This window comes from Formica exsecta, unplaced genomic scaffold (assembly GCF_003651465.1).
Source record: "Formica exsecta isolate Colony F162 unplaced genomic scaffold, ASM365146v1 scaffold441, whole genome shotgun sequence".
NCBI lineage: Eukaryota > Metazoa > Arthropoda > Insecta > Hymenoptera > Formicidae > Formica > Formica exsecta.
In genome coordinates this window covers 57,115-77,022 of record NW_021851645.1, presented here as the reverse complement: position 1 = coordinate 77,022, position 19,908 = coordinate 57,115, and the positions used below count along the sequence as shown (strand labels likewise).

At 30.4% G+C, this 19,908-nt stretch overlaps 1 long non-coding RNA gene and 1 pseudogene across 1 annotated transcript; one reads left to right on the top strand and one right to left on the bottom strand.

The window, feature by feature from the left end:
* The first annotated feature begins 1,538 nt into the window (after positions 1–1,538).
* Positions 1,539–16,209, top strand: LOC115240541 (annotated as a pseudogene).
* Positions 16,210–17,630: 1,421 nt separating this feature from the next.
* On the bottom strand, positions 17,631–18,870 carry LOC115240547. The gene is made up of 2 exons (XR_003884787.1): positions 18,700–18,870; positions 17,631–18,597 (listed from the first exon to the last, which is right to left on the bottom strand). It is a non-coding gene; the product is annotated as an uncharacterized LOC115240547 (long non-coding RNA).
* Between the last annotated feature and the right edge of the window lie 1,038 nt (positions 18,871–19,908).

Here is a 19,908-nt window from a genome sequence, read left to right as displayed (position 1 = left end):
TATATAAGTGAAAAAAATTTTTTATTAAAAAAACAAATTTAAGTATAAAATAACTTTTGAATTAGAGAAAAACTTGGCGCTGCAAAAATTCAAAATATAAATAATACGTTAATTAGATTAGCATATGTTTAGTTAAGCAGCGTCAAGTTTTTCTTTAATTAAAAAGTTATTTTATATTTAAATTTGTTTTTTTAATAAAAAATTTTTTTTACTTAAATATGTTTCACTATTTTAATCACATTGTAATTTATGAAATACAATTTTTAATATTAGAAATAATAATAAATAAATTTTGTAACAAATTATTATTAGTTGGTGCAATATTTTTATCATATATCTCACTATTTTTATAGAAAATTAAAACAACTATTTTGTAAAACAGTTTTTTAATTTAATATGACAGTATTTTTGTATTAAAATAACACTATTTTTTGTATAAGAATTTTTCACAACAAATTGAAATAACACTATTTTGTATAAGAGTTTTTTTATAGCAAAAGTATGTACATACAGAAACAAATAAAACGATCTTTTTTGTTCCCGGCAATCATATGGTGCAAACGTGTCTCAATTCTCAATAATCTGCTCCTAAGAAATATCTCGAATATTGTAACAGTCTCTCTTTCTTCCTCTTTCTCCCTTTTCTATCTTCTCTTTCTCTCTCTCTCTCTTTTCTTCTGCCTATTTTATTAATAATAATAATAATAATAATGTGATAAATAATGAGGTTTTTTATTATATTTGAATAATAATTAAAAAATTACCTTATCTTACATTTTTATATGAATATAAGAGAGAAGGAAATATATAAAATAAATACATGATATAATTTGACTAATTATAATGTAAGGATATTCAATAATTTGAACTCCAGCTCAAGTTAAAAGAACAAATATATTTGTACGAATTCAGTATATAATTTGATTTATTGGATAAAATATAAATGAATTAAATTTAATATTAATTAAGGATATAAAATATAGGATAATAATTGAAGATAATAATGCAATTACTCCTCCTAATTTATTGGAAATAGAGCGTAAGATTGCATATGCAAATGAAAAACATTATTCTGGTTGAATATGAATTGGTGTTACTGTAGAGTTTGCTGGAATAAAATTGTCTGGGTCTCTAAATATATATGGATATTCAAGATTAATAAATGAAAATAAAAGAAGGACAATTGTAAATCCTAGGGTATCTTTGATAGAAAAATAAATGTGAAAAGTCCTTCTTCAGGACTCTATTAAAGAAAACTGAATAGAATCGTACACACCAGAGCACTAAACGTATACTGTTCTTGATGTGTCTTTTATATACCGTCTAATTCACTTCTTCCCATTGAATAATTATTCAATTTTATCTCTTTATGTAATATCTCAAGCATATACGAAATTAGTTACGAAAAAAACCGGTAAGATATAGAATGAGTATAGAATGTCGTATGTTATGTTATATATCACGCACACATACCTAGCCAGTTGCGCACGTCCACACACTCACACGTATAAATATACCAAGTACACTCAAGGGCAGGAATGGTGTCTCTAGGTAGGCGGCTAGATGTATACATATACGAGTATGATAGCCGAAAGCGGTGTCCAGCCAGCGCGATGTCTTATAACTGTCTCACTCGCACTCCCTGCATTCAATTGGAGTGAGACAGATATAAAACATCATTAATTGGCATCACGTCTTGCATTGCTTTATCTCTCAATCATATGATTTGCGATAAGGATGCAATATCGGAACGCCTCCTACTACTTTCTCTTTTGCTGCTTAATCTCTGCGCTTCAAGTGATACATACATATACATACATGAGCGATTTATGTGTATGCGTTAACTTCACGCGCGTATGTCTTTTTTTGAATTCATAATTACAGCTTTGACTACCAATCATCTGGAATAGACTACCAAACACTACCAAACGACCACCAAACGAATTATAATGGTCGTTACTGAATTTTCAATAGTGGGGGGGCCAACTTCACACAGCTGTATGCGTGACGCTTTCGGTTCTCATACACGTATACACCTAACCGCCGAAGGACACCAGTCCTTGAGTGTACACATGCCATAAATTGTTATATGTATTTACAAAAACCCACAAAAATAATGATATCAAAAAATTGAACTAATTAAAAATAAAAAATTATATAAATATTTTAGTCTCTGACTGGCTGAATATCAAGGAATATACTAAGGTATTTGTCACAAAGCATCAAAATCTCTAGTCTCTTTTACAATTTTAATTTTATTTACATGACTATTTAATTTATTTTAATTTAATTGACTCATGCTTAATTTTAATATTTTATAATTTTTACTCTGACTTTTTGAATTTGATTTTTATTTATTTATTTATTATGTCTTTTATTTCACTTTAATTGTATAAGTGTGTTGTTTGGTGTTTCCCGTCATGAGTAGGGGTTCATAATTTAAATTTCTATTTAACGCGGTGAGTCAAACAATTAATAGCGTGATCTATGTCTCACTCCATCCTTGTTAATTCCAGAAAGCACAATCTTTAATTCAAGAGCATGTCACATTAATAAATCCAGATTAATTCTCATACTTCCTGGCTTGCCGAGGATGGAGGAGAACACTCAAACATCTGGATAATATGTTTTTTACAACATGGATGACATATCTGCGTGACCCTGGTATTGTTTCACAGCGAGTCTATTATCGTTAACATGTAGTGATTAGTTTCCAATTAACATAACAATTGCATTTTTCCCAATAATTCCCAGTTTCCATTGCGCTAAGTTTACTTAATTACGAATAATATGACATAGTTCTGATTTTGTTTTTTGAAAGAATTTAAATATCATGCTGAAAAAGACCCAAAAAAGAGGTCGAAACGTCCGTTCAATGTAAATTGATGAGTGTTTTATTGTAATAAATCATAAATATTGTACGCGCACTATTTCCCGCGCTAACTCTTAATTGCTACTCGATCAGATTATTGTTTATTTTGTTTACAAATATTTTAACTGAAAACAGTTATACAAAAAATTAGCTGTTTTAATTTCTTACAAAAATAATAATATTAAAAAGTTGCGCTAACTAAATAAAAAGGGTGTTCTTCCGAATGGGGTACCCCTCCAATTGGGATGAAACTTTATAAGTAGAGAGATCAAGATATGTTCAAGAAATCATATTAAAGCCAACTGTCAAGGTCGTATATGTGGGTTTTGCATTGTTCAAAAGTTATAAACAAAAATATCACTAAAAATCGTAAAAATCGACAAAAGAAAATCCAACTCCAATGACCTTGACCTTGACATATGTTATCAAGATTATGTCTCTGAGTAACATTTAATAGATTCTGGTTGTCACTCATTGTTTACGAAAAAGCTATGAACAAAAAAAATTGTGTAAAAAAATGTAACTCTTTATCTTCGTTTTGTCTTGCCAAATACATGCGTGGATGCAGTGGGTTCCGCCTTCCCCCCTACGGGGGGGGCTTCACTTCCGGAAGATATAACCTCACCTAAACCTATTTCTGATTTAAAACTAGATTTGGGAGTAAACTTTGCTTTACGTGGAAAGTTGCAAACTCATTTTGAATTGTAGAAATATGGACCTCGTTTCGTACTAAAGTGTTTTTTCATTTATTTTTCTTTAGGAAATGGATTAGGTTAGGTTAGTTTTTTTGGGGTGAGCGTGGGCGGGTGAGGGGCCCCGCCCCTCCTGGATAAATAAATGGATAAATTATATATACAGGGTGACCAGTAATGATCGCCTACTAAGTACATAGCGTTATTCCTTACCAAAAACTGACAATGAGACGAAAAGTCCTGAACCATTTTTTTTTACGCTTAATAAAGGAGTTATTATTGAGTAAAGTCTGGCCAATCAGCGCCGACCTTTAGCCGGGCGCACGTCGGTGAGCCGCGCGCCGTGAGGTGTGTACCGCCGCATACTACTTCGGTTCAATATTTTAAAGAGACCGTGTATTAGATAACGAATAAATGTGTTCTATAATTGTAATAAATATTTTCTACGAACTTAATTGTCAGTCCTCGTATTCAATTTACGATCTTTATCATTTATTATTTATTTACGTTTTCCTATCTGATTTATTATTTTTGAATATGATGTGTATCTCATCTATTTATAATTAATATCTCTGGGTCGCTGTCAAATTAATTGAAATTATATGGAAAAAGATATAAAATGGTTTAACAATACTATACACTTTTCTCCTTTTCTATTTCTTCTATCTCTTCTATCTTATTATGAATCTTATTGTTTTGGTCAAATTTGGAAATAATTTTGTAAGATGATAAAATAATCGTGTGAAATAATAAAATAACTTTTAGAAAAAATACAATCATGTAATTATTGGGAGGTACTTATATTTATAATTAGTTCTTATATTAATATCATTTTAAAACGGCTTTAAGATGCTAATGTGATTTTCTTATTTGCTAATGATATTTTAAGATATCATATTTAAAATATCTTAAATATAAAATTCAACTATAAATACCAGTCTCGTTGCTATTTCCTTCTTTTAAATTATATTGCGTTTCTATTATAATATAGGTGTGTTAAACGAATAAATATGTCGACGTCTGAATGTGAAAATGAGAACAATAAAAAAAAGATATCCGAATTTATTGTTGTTCAAATTGTAAAAATTGAGGTTTAGCATTATAACGTTTTACAATGATACACAAATAAAGATTATAACTTTGCACCTATGAATTTTTACTATGGCAAATGATAAAACGTATTAGGTAAGTGTTAGTTTTAAGTTTTACTATGTTATACTATAATTTATTCTATAAAGTCATGATGGTCCACCGATAATACAAAAAATAGTAAAATGTAATTTAAAATTATATTATAAATTAATATAAAATTTTCTCCGTGTTAGTTAAGCTATCGTTTCTAGAAGTTTGCTACTGAAATTTTACTTTGTATATGTAATTGTCATATCTATAGTTTTATATACAATGTATAGTATATGTATAATAGTAGATATAGTAGTAGTAGATTGTTTCTTCAAAGCAATCGACTCGTCGTCCTCGGTTGCTCAATCTTCTCGTTTGTGCGGGCTCATGTTATTGCGCATTCTTCTCTCGTTCATCTCGGAAAGAGAAATAGAAACCGGATGTAGTATTAGTTTTATTGAATCTAGTGAAATAACTAAAATCGACCATAATATCATGACAATAACAGTGCTAGAATAAAACTTATCAATCTTAGGAGATTCTGCCGAGAAAAAAAGATAATTTCTTCTTATTACAAATTTGTATACTTATACTCAGGGTTGGGTAGTAATCAGTTAAAAAGTTAAAAGTTAAGTTAAAAAGTTGGAAAGTTAATAAGTTTTAATTTAACTTAGTTAATTTTAAACGTATTAACTTTTAACTTAAACTAATTATTTTTAAATGCATTAACGTTAACTTATTAATTTTCTTTATACAAGTTAAAATAATTCATCAATATTAAAGTGTGAAAATGGTTAGTTATAATGTGAATATTTTATTTGTTGTACAACAAATTTGTCGATCAATAAGTATTTCTAAATCGTTTTAATTCAGAGTGTCTAATAATTAAAGATAAAACGCACATGTGTAGGTAGAGCGGATTAAATTAAATAGGAAAGTCCTCTACCAGTTTGTAAATTCCACAATAGTTATTAAGGAATTAAACAGTATTAGTGGACGTATACCCATGATGCAACAGGATGATCTCTGCAAACAAAGTTTCATTCAAAATGATTCGAATCTGTTAATAATCTCCTGACAAAGGCAAACGATTCATGATGGTAGACATCAGGAGTTGTGCAGTTAGCATTATGCACGGCTTTTTGTTGCCAACAGATCATCAACAAATTTGAGCCATTTTGACAAGACCTTGTCTACACAGCTCGTTCTCCCGCTTCCCGTGTATTCATTCGCTAACATTGTTTAATTTACTTGCTTGATAACTATTATATAATTCGTATATAAAATGGTATAGAATTTTCCTTCAGTTTGATTCGCTCTATCTGCACACAAGTATTTTGTTTTTGATTGTTTTGATTGTTTTGATTGTTTTGATTATTCTTAATTAACCGTTTTGTTTTTAAACACTCTATAATATCTCTATTACAACTATAGTATATTTAAATAATATGTATTATTAAATAAGGAAAACCCTATTATCTCTTTTATAAAAGATTTTCTATATATTATCTCTTTTATAAAAGATTACCTTTTTATTATATCACTTAAATTTAAAATGTACAATTGAAAGATTAATTATGTAAAAAACATATAGTTTTGCATAATTAACTTTTAATTTCTTAATAAGTTAATAATTTTTTAACTTAATTTTAACTAAGTTAATTTTTGTTTAAATAACTTTTAACGTAAATTTAGTTAATTTTTAGGCCATTAATTTTAAACTTAACTTATTGTTAGTTAAAAAAAGAATTAACTTATTCAATCCTGATCAAGAACAATTAGATAAGCGAGTTGAATATATGATAGAAGTTATGTTTCAAATTAGAAAGGATGGATTTAAGGATCACAAAGCCGTTCTCCAGAAATTGGATCTTGCGGAAGAGGAGAATCAAATCACCCATTTGATAAGACTAAATGATGAGATGAATATGTAAGATATATTAAATGTGTTCAAGTTCAATGCAACCTATCTTGCTAGTGAGAAAAAGTGTAAGCAATTATGTAAAGAGATTCTTGATTCGGATATTAGTGATTCAGAAGACAATGATAAGAATAGAAAAAATGAGAGTTCGGACGAAGATAGCAACGCGGAACAAGTTGAAAGAAAGAAAAATGTAATATTTGATAATACAGAAACAAATTTGAGCGCACTTTGTCAAGCTATATATATATATATATATTTGACGATACATTCTTTGCAGGATTTCGAAGAATATGCGTATAAGTTGATAAGACTGCAACTGAAACCCGGACAGGAGATCGAATTGTGTCACATGTTCTTGGACTGCTGCACGGGGATGCGAACGTACGAGAAGTTCTTTGGACTTTTCCGGTTGGTTTTGCACCATCAATAAGATGTACGTAACACCATTCGAGCGGTATCAAGAATCTTCAAAGATTCTTATCATATGATACATCGCCTCGATACCAACAAATCGCGTAACGTGTCGAAATTTTTTGCTCATTTACTATTCATGAATTCCATTTCGTAGAGCGTACTGTCGTGTATAAAGTTGAATGAGGAAGACACCACTAGTTCCAACAGGATATTTATTTAGATTCTATTTCAAGAACTTTTAAAGTATATGGGTCTGGGAAGACTGAATAAACGAATGGTAAATATAGCGAATAGGGGACCCAGCCCCAACGACCTTGACCTTGACATATGTTGTCAAAGACATAATTCTGAGTAACTTTTTCTTCTAATTTAATCGTCGCTAAATAGATAATATTTATTATATATTGATTTGTCTCATTATTCTGTACATAAAAGTGTTACGGTAAGATTATCGAAAACTAAATATTTTACGAGATATTTTAATTTTTATATCAAAATATGTCAGATTAAAATATAAAATAACTCAAAAAGTACTTAATGAAAAAATACTTTATTATAGTGTTTTGAAAAGCTCTCGAGATAAGCTACAAGAATATGCAATAAAAAGTAGGCAGTTCTATTTAAAAAATTGAAGGTGACCTTGCTTTTTTATGGAAAAAAAAATGTTTGGTCAATTTTTATTATTGCAATTTGTTGCCGATTAGAAACTGATAATTTTCTGTTTATGACTTTTTTATGTCAGATTATTGTAAGTGCCTTAAAAATCGTGGCGACCGTTACGAGGACCACCCTGTATATTCTTTATTATTCTTTAATTTTGTTTTATTTATTATATTTTTATTTATTATAGGTTTCTAGCAACAGGAGATTCATATCGAGCAATTGCATTCAGCTATTATCTTGGTCATTCTACTGTCCAAAAAATTGTTTTAGAAGTTTGTCAAGCAATTAATGACAAATTATTAGCAGAATTTATTCCAACTCCACAAAAAAAGAATTGAATAGAAATTGCGAACGACATATGGACCATGTGGAATTTTCCGAATTGCCTAGGAGCCATCGACGGGAAGCATGTAATAGTCATAGATGCTTCAGCGAACAGTGGATCACTCTATTATAATTATAAAAACACTTTTTCTATTGTACTATTAGCTCTCGTAGATGCGAACTATCGATTTATAGTTGTGAATATAGGCTTACATGGCAAAAATAGAGACGGCGGTATTTTTGCTAATTCTAATTTAGGAAAATCTCTTTACAGTGTGTTGCGACGTAAAACAGTGGGCCCACTATAAAATCTCGCCGAGCGAGATTATCGAGACAGGGAGCGCGCTCACAGCCTCTGTCACGCTGCTCGGACGAAGGATGCGCTGCGTGTAATGCGCGCGAGCATCACATATTCGGTTCAGTTAGCGGCCGCGGTCCCGAGGGCCAATCGGTGAGAGAGTCTCCCCACCCCTGTGTGGGAACTTTTCGAGATCCGGGCAGCGTCGCGAAACACAGATCGATCAAAATCTTTCTTGTGTGATGTTAAGAAGCCGAGCCTTCGAGTAAAATATACCGAGATATTTGTTACGTGCAAGGTCGAAACTTTGCCAAATAGAAGCCGAGACCTCACACACATTTGAGATATTGTCGACATTGTAAAATCCAAATACATATATATTAAAGCAGCTATAAACGAAAATAGTGTGTGAATCAATTTTCACATACCTGCAACACAGTGAGAAATTAAATGTTCCTGAAGACTGTGCACTTCCAGGAACGAATAATGTAGCACCATATGTTATACTCGTGGATGCGGCATCGCCGATTCAATTATCGATTATGCAGAGCACGGAGATTGGTTCAATGTGCGTTTGGGATTTTATCCCAAACTTTCAGAATTTCTTGCAGAAGACTCAAAGCAAATCCTCAAAACGTGAACTAAATAATTTTAACCATATGCATACGTCATAATGTAATTCGAAATAGTCGAACTACCATTTCTGATAACGCGGAAAGATTAAATACGGGTAATGTTTTAAATATACGAGGGCATGGAAGAAACGCGCAAGCCGAAGCGTTTGCTATAAGAAATATTTAAAATTTTTTTTTTATTTCGCCAGTAGATTCTGTACCGTGGCAACACGAGAAAATTTGATATAATAAAATATTACTTTACTTACCATGTTGATTCAATGCTTTTCCGATTTCATCCCAAACTTTTTTTTTATAATTGTTGTCACTATACAATGGGAATTGTAAGTTATACAATTCTTTAGTTTTCACTAATTCAATGAGCATTTCATCTAAAAATTTTAAAAAATCATTACATTAAAATTGCATTCTATACATGTTCATATAAAAATTAAGAGTTATATCAATAATTTATTTATAATTATAAAACGGTCTACATGTACGTACCTTTTTCAAATGTCCAAGATTTTTCTTTATCCATTTTTTGATGCTGTACGTCACTACTCGACATTGACAGACTGAGAACTGACGATGGATTCAGGCTCGACTGTTCACATTATCGGTACAGGTCCGAACAAGTTCGATCACGCTCCGATAAAGCATTCTCTCGAATCGATCGTTGCTGGAGCGAGACCGGAGTGAAACTTGAGCGTTACCCATAGTGTGAATATGTACATTATAAAAATGAAAGAATATTTGATCGGACCGTGAGCGGACTGTAAGCGGAGCGTGAGCGGACCGATAGTGTATATCGAGCCTTAAGTTATGTGGCAACTGTGCATAAGTAAGGAAACAGAGCTTCCGGAATAATATTATTTTATATAAATTGCATAAAACTAACAGGATTACAATACAAGTTATTAGATCAAATTCGACGGTATTGATCTAAGGACTTTTATATGTATCATTTCTTTTTATCATATATCGTAATTTCAAATATCAAAAAAAAATCGGAGGGTTCACCTATTCGGAACTTTATCCCAAACTTGTTCATATATTTCTTACTGATGTCTTTTTAACCTTGTATTAGTCCTTATATTTACAATATGTCAATTGCATTTTTTCTTATAGTAGAATAATGTATTGGCTTATCTCTTTATATATTTTTCCTAATAAAAAGAAATTGAATAAATAATCCAACAAGTATTATGCAAGTAGTAACAGTATGCATAGGCTCATCTTTTTGTATATCTTTTCATTCAATAAAAAACACTGTAAACCAGTCCAACAAAAGTGTTACACGACTAGCAGCAGCTACCTTGTTGTTGTAAAAGTATCAATCAATTTGTCAAAATAAGCTGTTCTTCTAAATAATCAATGTTTATATCACAGAACTTCTTTCATAAATTTCGGGGAAAAAACAAGCAACAAATGTTAGAAATTCTTTCTTGATTACGTCTATATATGCGTGTGTGAGTATAAACATTTAGATTCAATAATAATGAAGCGATAAAAAAATTAATAATGCAAACCATAATAATAATAATAATAATAATAACGATAATATCTTTCGTAATATACAGGGTGTTCCCTGGTTAAAGGGCCAAACTTGTAATATGAATTTAGGACCTTAAAACAAGAAAAAATTTTTCTCTGGAAGTATGCTCGCAAACGCTTCGTTCAAGAGATATTAACTTCTTAAGTTACAGAATTATAAGAATGGATAATGTCGAAATTATCTAGGTTTATCCTCTTTATTGTTTTACAGTAATCAAAATTTAATTATTACATGTTTTGTTTAAAATGATGGCGATATAAAAACGTCAACATAACGTCGCAGCTTGTAACATTTCATAAAACATTGATTTGTAAGATTTATATATATACTATATATAAAATTTAAAAAATTTGCAGAATTTGTTTAAAGAAAGCTAATGTTGTGTATGCGTTCAAGCGAATGAATAAATTGTTTGGATTTAAATTTAATGATGCGTGAATGTAGATATATGTATATATATTTGGAAGTATCCGATTCAAAATTTCTACTTTACACAAAGAGATGCTTGTAGATTTTTATGCGGCAAGATAATTATTCATAAGGCTATTGGATTCATATATTTTCAATCATAAACAATGAAAAAATATCTATGTTTTTAAATGTTTTTTTTTGCAATGATCTCATTTTGGTCCTATTTTCGCGACGATAACTACTTAAATAAATTAAATCGAGTATATTATTTACTAAACAATAACAATAACAATAATATTTTAACAATGTATATTTGTCTTTGATATACATATGTATAAAGATTTATTGCAATTCTACTGCACCAAAAAAAAAATTGTTAACTTGACTAAAACCGTTCAACTAATTACCATTTTTTTAATTGAAATATTTATATATTTAAGTCAAATATACGTCATGTTAGATTTAATATGTCTTATTTGATTTAAATATATAAATATTTCAATTAAAAAAATGGTAATTAGTTGAACGGATTTAGTCAAATTAACAATTTTTTTTTCAGTGTGCAAATCTTACTTCTTACTTTATCTACTTGCGATTTATTTACAATCATATCAAATGCTAAATTTCACTGAAAATTCAATATCATTATACAGGGTGTTTCCTAAGTAAGTATACAAACTTGAAAGGGATATTCCTTGGCTTATTTTAAGAAAAGAAGTGCTATAAACATGTGTTCTAAACTGCTTTGTTTTCAAAATACAGTCAAAGTTGTGCAAAGAAAATGAAAATTTCGGAAATGTGGAAAACGTTTAAAGATATTTTATTCAAATTTAGTATGCATGATATTAATGTGGTATTATTACATATTTTTTATTACATATTATTACTTTTTTTTAATTATTACATACATTATGTGGTTTTTTTAAATTATTCTATACATAATGTGGTACAAATGTGGTATTAAAAACCGATGAAACTTTTTTTTTACGGTACCGATAAAACATTTTTAGATTTACCAGGGTCGTGCGTAATGGGTAATCATATTAAGTTTTTAAATAAAAAAATGTTAATAAATAAATGTAATTTAATAAAATAATATTTACTTCAAAGAAGGCGTTGACCTGCAGATCACACAGATAGACAAAGCGCCTATGTGTACGTAAGTAGAGGGGGAAAAACGCCTTGAGCGGCTCACGCGGTGAACCCCGAACCTCATTTTTTGTACAACTTTGACATCCTGTATTTTGAAAACGAAGTAGTTTAGGACACATATTTATAGGACCTCTTCTTTTTAAAATAAGCCAAGGAATGTCCCCTTCAAGTTTGTGTACTTACTTAGGAAACACTCTGTATTGGGAGTTTAAATATTCTGTGCGACACAAGCGGCCACTGCGTAAACTAATTAATATGGTCACCGCGCCGACAGTTTTAATCTTGGTTACATACGGCATCCAGTAAAATTATAAAAAAATAAGAACTGTGTTACAAAAAAAGTGCTTCAGACGTTCAGAAAAAGTGCTGTCAAGTTTTAAAAATAAATTTGTCAAAGAGACAATGGAATTTTCTCCTCTGCACAGAAAAAAAATAGCCGGAGGAAGTTGCTGCGTGAAAACTTGTGACTCTAAAAAGTATAAAAACGTTATTTTAAGTTTTCATAGAATTCCAAGATATGGAAGTGCTAAAATCACAAGAACTAATTTGTTTGGCAATGTGGAATTTATGGATAAACGTTTAGAATGGTTAAAAAATTTAAATGTTGCTGATGACAACAAGGAATTATTAGTTTGTTCATTGCATTTTACTGCAAAGAACTATTATTTTGACTATTATTTTTTACCGATTGCAATATAGTAATACAGCTACTATATGTTTGCAACTATGACTTGTTCCAGCCTTGCATGAACAATTCATTTTTTCTATATTAATTTTACTTTCTTCGTAATTGTTATTGTTTATTGAAGATATTATTAAACTTCCTGTTATTACATGCGGTTCCGACGTTAAGGCACTTGTTTGCAGACACAATGAATATAAATCTATTTTATATTTCGTTTTTACCGTCGCGCCGCACATTATTATCATACCAGAATTAATAACATTCTGACCTTCGATCATGTTTCTTGATGAGAGTGATGCATGGGTATACTCACACAAAGTGTCCAAACGAAGTGTCAACATTTTTCATGTAAAATCAACAATAATTTTTAATTTTTTTACATAATTACCTATATAAAGCTAATGCTAATACTGTCGACGCGGTGGCCATATTTGTTATGCTACGTTAGCGCCCCTCTTTCCGCGGTGGATGTTTTCTTTCCCGATACATAGAATGGTCTATTTAACACTGTTTATACATAGAGGATTTTATAATTTTGCATTTTTTATAGTATGTATATCATTAAATAAACTAATGTGAGCTTAATATTTCTTTTCTATTTGATATTTATGTGTTAAATTTATCAGCTAAATTCATTGCAGAACAAGTGTCGTGATTGCTAACTTAAGGCTCCTGGGTACTTGCCGCAGCCATATTGGAATCGTGATATCAGAAGCGAGAATGACATTCTGAGAATTCTTGCGTGCCATTTTTAAATAAAAAGATATTTTGATGAAACAACACTATAGATTGCTTTAGTACACTTGTAAAATTGTCCGAAAACTATACTATGCTTTTCCCTTGACAGTTAATAAACAGCCGTAAAATGAGTGATATGAAACATATATGCTTTTAGCATAGTTCTCGGACAATTTTACAAGTGTGCTAAAGCGATTTGTAATGTTGTTTCATCAGAATATCTTTTTATTTAAAAATGGCATGCAAGAATTCTCAGCGTATCATTCTCGTTTTTGACGTCACGATTCCAATATGGCCGCGACGAGTACTCAGGAGCCTTAAAAGTTGAATATTTCATCAGGAATTATCAATTTTGGAATATTAATATTTTTTTAAATCAAAATTTGTAGCCATTCTGTAGAATTCTACCATTAAAAATTGTTAACAATTCATTATCATTTGTAATTAATCAATAAATTCAAAAAATGAAGTTAGTCTTTTATAAAATTATCCATTCACAGCGAAACTATTGCCACTATATGGCATGCACTTCGAAATCGTAAAACATTCTAACTTCAATTTTTTTCTATTGTTTAAAATAGTAGAGATATTTTGGGTGGACAGAGTTAGAAAATTACCATGTATACCATAATTCAAAATTAACATTAATTATACATTATAAAAACATAAAAATTTGAATTAAAAATAATTTCATCATTATTTAATAATTGACATTATTTATGAAGTAATCCACCCAAATTTTCAAAGTTTTCCGATTGCCCTCGGTCCTAAAACCGACTGTATCTTGGGAACTAAAAGTTTGCCCATTTTGATCCTGCGCTCGTGTTAAAGGGAAAGATTTCTACTTTTTTTTAAGATTTTTCAAAAAAAATTGGAGATGTCCAAATTTAAGAAAAAACGATTTTTATTTTGTTCTTCGAAAATCTTAAATGAATTTTGACTTAAAAAAAAACTGATTTTATAAAACTAAAAGGCGTAAAAAGACCTTTCGAAACTACTACCTATTTTTTAAAAATCGGAGTAGTCTACTGGAACTTATCGGCGTTTGAAGTTGGACGCGATAGCCCAAATGATAAAAATTCAAGCCCCTGTTAATAGAGAGTCCGTTGGTCGCGGGCCAAAAAATTTGGGCAACGATTTTACTTTTGATAGGACTACAATTTGTGCAAATTTTATCATGATCGGAGAACTTTGAAAATTTGGGTGGATTACTTCATAAATAATGCCCCATTTGTATTATGTAAATATAAACAGTAATAAAGAAAAGTCACAGAACATTTTTAATGTTAACCAAAAATAATTTTATATTATTTTTAATATTACGGTAAAAGAATATAAAAGCAAACTGATGAATATTCAATATTAGAACATGTATCTTTTGTTTGTATATTATTATATAAAACTTGTACATGTGAAAGAAAATAATAAACAAATGTTAAATAAATATACATTAAAAAATATATAATATAAGAATAATTAATAAACGGACATCTGTTAACTGTAAATCCTAACAGTTTAGCATATTTTAAAATCAATTTTAATAAAAACAATTTATTTATCAACCAAGTAATCTCTATCGTTGTATATTTCTACACTGATACATAATACATAAACATTATTAACAGTGTTGCCTTTATTAGAGAGGGCACTCTATTTAACTTTACATATGTTTCAAGTCATTTATCAAAGATTGAACCGAACATTTTATGACTCAATATACACTCACTCATTTACGTATATATGTACGTACATATATATCTGTACGCTAATAGAAAGACCACAAGTTAAACGGACTACGAGGAATGTAATCTACAATAGATCAAAGACATCGAACTAATGAGACAAACTGTTTGTTTGTATTATAAAATCAATTTTACTATATTTTTGTCGATTACATGTTTCACATTTTCAAAATTGCCTCTTTTTCATTTCGAAGTACTTTGAAGTATTGTGCTGCATAATCTCATTTGTACCATGATAATTGACTAAAAATTTCCCGACAGCGGATTCATGTTTAAATTCGATTCAAGATTGTGCACATTATCTCATACATCCGTCCGATTGCGAAATACCTTCCTGGGTTCATGACCGCAAACGAGATACCCGCTGCCGAAGACATAAACACACATTCCAGGATTTGTTATTAGTTATTCCCCAAGTCGCGTGCCTATTGATAAAATTCATAACTTTTACCTGCAGCCGAGATCAATTATATTAAGATTTGTTCTTACGTCCGAAAGAGCACTCTCATAAGTGCATCGCCCCAGTAAGATAATTTTGTACCGAACATCCGTACAATCTTTATATTGTCAAGTTACTAAATATTTTATTGTTATTTTCCATGTTAACCATATTCTATAAACTAACACTTGCTCTGTCATCATGTAACCGTTATTCCATTCTTGAGCGAACTTGTGTCCTTCTTTTCAATAAGAAACAGTTGAGCTATTGGGGCATTTCACTTTCTGACATTAGAAGTATTTGTATAGCATGTTTCCTATTCGTGTCTGACACTTAACAATTCTCACAATTATTGATATTTTGAAATTCTTCGAAAGGAATTCGAAGAATGTGCCAAAGATGTGTCCTACATTCGCTGATTCGGCATCGTACGAGGAAAATACGTCACAAGTCGGAGCGGAAAACATAGTATGAAAAGAAGGTGATTCTTCACAAAAATAAATTGAGAGAGAGAGAGAGAAAGAGAACAGAATAGAATAAAATTTCCAGAAATTAGTCTGATATCCGGATACACGCCTTAATACTAGAAACATTCAGATACACTTACGGAATACCAAACATACTTGAGTACTTGGGTAATATTCAAATATCCGAATGTTTTAGATATTATTAAGCTTAGAACGATAAAAATAAATAAAAGAGTAACTTTTTGTGTAATATACGAATTCTCCAGTAATATGTTCATTTATAAATACGGCTCTTAAGAATAACTTTGGACAAGTTTTTTAAAATGAATCTTACGAATGCTTACACTGAAAAAAGATGTACTAAATCCCCAAAAAATTATTTTTTATTTAAAAAAATTATTTATTTAAATACTTGCAAAGGAATTAGTTATTTCAATTAAGCAGCAAATATATTTAAATTAGTAAAATATAAAATAAAATATAAAATAAAAACAAAGTATGTTTTATTTGCAAGTAAAAAAAAATTGATTTTTATCTTTATTATACTAAATGACTTTTTTTAAAAAAACATTTTTAAATTTTTAACTGCTTGTTTCAAAAACACAGGTTTTCTTTATTTTAATAAATAATTTTTTATCTTCAAATAAGTATTTGTTTATATTAAAATTTTAAATAATATATTTTAAAAATTATAATTCTTATTATATGCAACTAATAATTTATTTAATATAAGAAAATATCTCTGGAAACATTTCAAATAATGTATTTTAAAAATTATAATTTTTATTACATGCAAATAATTATTTATTTAATATAATAAAACATTTTTGGAAACAAGTATATATTTATTTGAGTAAAAAAAATCAAAATTGACAAAATGTATTTATTTAATTGAAAAATATTTTATTTTTAATGTATGCATATATTGTTTCTCGCACACGATTATGGATTTTGCAAAGCGTACGTATACATGTTCTTCGCGGCGAAATTTAATAAGGACGCACGAAGCGGAGATATTACGATACACAACTGTCAAGAACTCAAAATTCTCATGTCATATTGTTAAGTTCAAAAGCCGTACGTATCTGTGCCGAGCCGTGCTATTTGTAACAATAATGCGCGATAAGGATGCATGACTTTATCAAGAAATCAATATTGAAGCGAAAACCCAGAAATGACTCATACGCATATAATATGTATGCATATATGTGTTCAATGTTCCGATAAATACAAATCGCGCATATATCGCAATGTTTGCATGCAAGCGTTATCTTGCGAAGAAATCTCAAGTATTTTTCAATTTTCCCCTCTATCGTAAAAGATTTCTCCGATAGAGTCGGAAATGAAGAAATACTATTTACTTCGTTCTTTCAAAGTTCGTTTTCTCGCTTCAAAAGAAGCGAGAAGATCCAATCCTTTCTCTGTATTTCACTTTTTCGTGATTATTGTACATATGTACATACACACATATACATATATGCGAACGCGCCTGTTTATCCAGGAATTTAAAATTTTAATATTCTGAGATTCCTTTGTATTTTCTTGAAAAAACGACAATACAAATTTTGTATTATCACGAAAGAAATTATATGTTAAACATATGCTTTTTCACATACACACACAATAATTTTTCAAGAATATGTCTTATTTACATCATTTATATATATATTTCGAGCTTGCCAGATTTTATGTAATATGTATTATATGTATATTATATAAAGCTATTATATATTATTCAACCGAAAACATCGTGCTAGTAGAAGTGTATAAGCGGAGAGTACACGACACATATGTAACGGTTACATATAGATATATATTATTCAACGACAACGTTAAACCAACGTTAACCATGATAGTAAGGACAGTATTCTTGGTCCGATGGCGAGGACATTTGAGGATACGTGTCGACCTTACACGGATCTTCTTACGTGCTGATTTCAGTTCATATCACGTTTTACATATATGTTACATCAACTGACCTATAGGCAAATTTTATAGAAGTCTAATTAGCCATAAAGAAAAAGAAAGAGAAGAAGAAGAAATTTTATGTATGTACACCCCCACCTCCGCGTTAATCTTGTGTTTCAGACTTAAATTTTGCACTAAAATCTCGCTACGTTAAGTGTAACACTTTTTTTACTGGTAAAAAATCATTAAGCAAAAATTTTTTCGTTGTTATGGGCATACAATTTTTTCTGTAAAAAGAAAAAAAATCTAGCGTACAAATTTACCCTTTCCTTGTTCGTCTCCCGGGCAACAATTCAACAATTTCTCTAAATATAAACAATTTCTTTAAATTTATTAATAGAAAGTTTCAGTCATCCGTGATTGCTCGCATCCGCGCGAGCTCCGAGTCTCTGCCGGATGTCTCCTCCGTCACTGCTTTCGCTCTCATTTACGCTCATGACTAACTCCTTTCTCTTCTTTCCCCTTCCTCGACCTGTGATGGTAAGTGATTCTCTCGCAGACCGCTCTCGAATGCCTGAAGCAATATACATACTTGGAAGTAAGAGTAACATAAACGCCACGTACGCATCAATCAAAAATATCTGATACCAGGATACCGATGTATCCGAGAACGCACCTGTAGCACTCTTTTAAAGAGACAGGTACAGCCGACATCTATCTCTTTCTCACCACGTGATGATCCATTTTTTAGCTGCTCCCTCTCCTTCTCGTCACCGAAGACGCTGACAATTGTTTCGCACGTAAGGTACTTTCACGAGAAACGGTGTTAAATATATTTCGAATCCCACTGGTTCCGGCCCCTTCACGGCATTGTTCCGAATATATGAGTACGTGCTATTAATACGATGACTGTGGCTATTTTTAATCTGGCGAACGTCATTGCTTCGCTATGAGATGCGCGGAGAACGGGAAAGTCCAGGGAGTTACTTGATCGAGAGCCGACTCAGAGGAAAGATGTGACGTAGCCAAAGAGAATAGGGTCAAAAGTGATCTTGGGTTTTTTCTTTCTTTTTACGTGTGCGCTTGAATATGCAATAATCGTACGCGTTGTAAGTTGTAATACGTATGTCGATAGAGGGGTCCATATACATAATCAAATATAAATATATACAGGGTGTTCCCGGGTTAAATGGCCAAACTTGAAATATGAATTTAGGACCTTAAAACAAGAAAAAATTTTCCTCTGGAAGTATGCTCGCAAACATTTTGTTCAAGAGATATTGACTTCTGAAGTTATGAACTATAGGAACGAATAATTTCGAAATAATCTAGGTTTATTCTATTTATTGCTGTACAATAATCAAAATTTAATAATTAAATGTTTTGTTCAAAATGATGGCCTCCAGCTCGGAGAAGCATTGCACCTATCGATGACAGAATAAGTAGCTGATTAACATTGTACATCTGTCATTTCTTTGCACGTTTGCACTATCCTCCGTTTTAGTGATTGAAGGTCATTAATAGGCACTTCATAAACTTGTCAATGACCTTCGATCTTCAAAACAAAAATAAAAAGAAACATTTCGAAATTATTCGTTCCTATAGTTCATAACTTCAGAAGTCAATATCTCTTGAACGAAGCGTTTGCAAGCATACTTTCAGAGGAAAATTTTTTTTTGTTTTAAGGTCCTAAATTCATATTTCAAGTTTGGCCATTTAACCCGGGAACACCCTGTATAATTATATATGTAAAATATGTTCATATGTAATATGTTTTCTTTCTCTTGCGTAATCTCTGTCCGTATGTACAAGGAGAAAAAATAAAAAAGAATAAAAGTAAAAATTGATTACAAGAGAATAATTTTAATATAAATTTATAATTTAT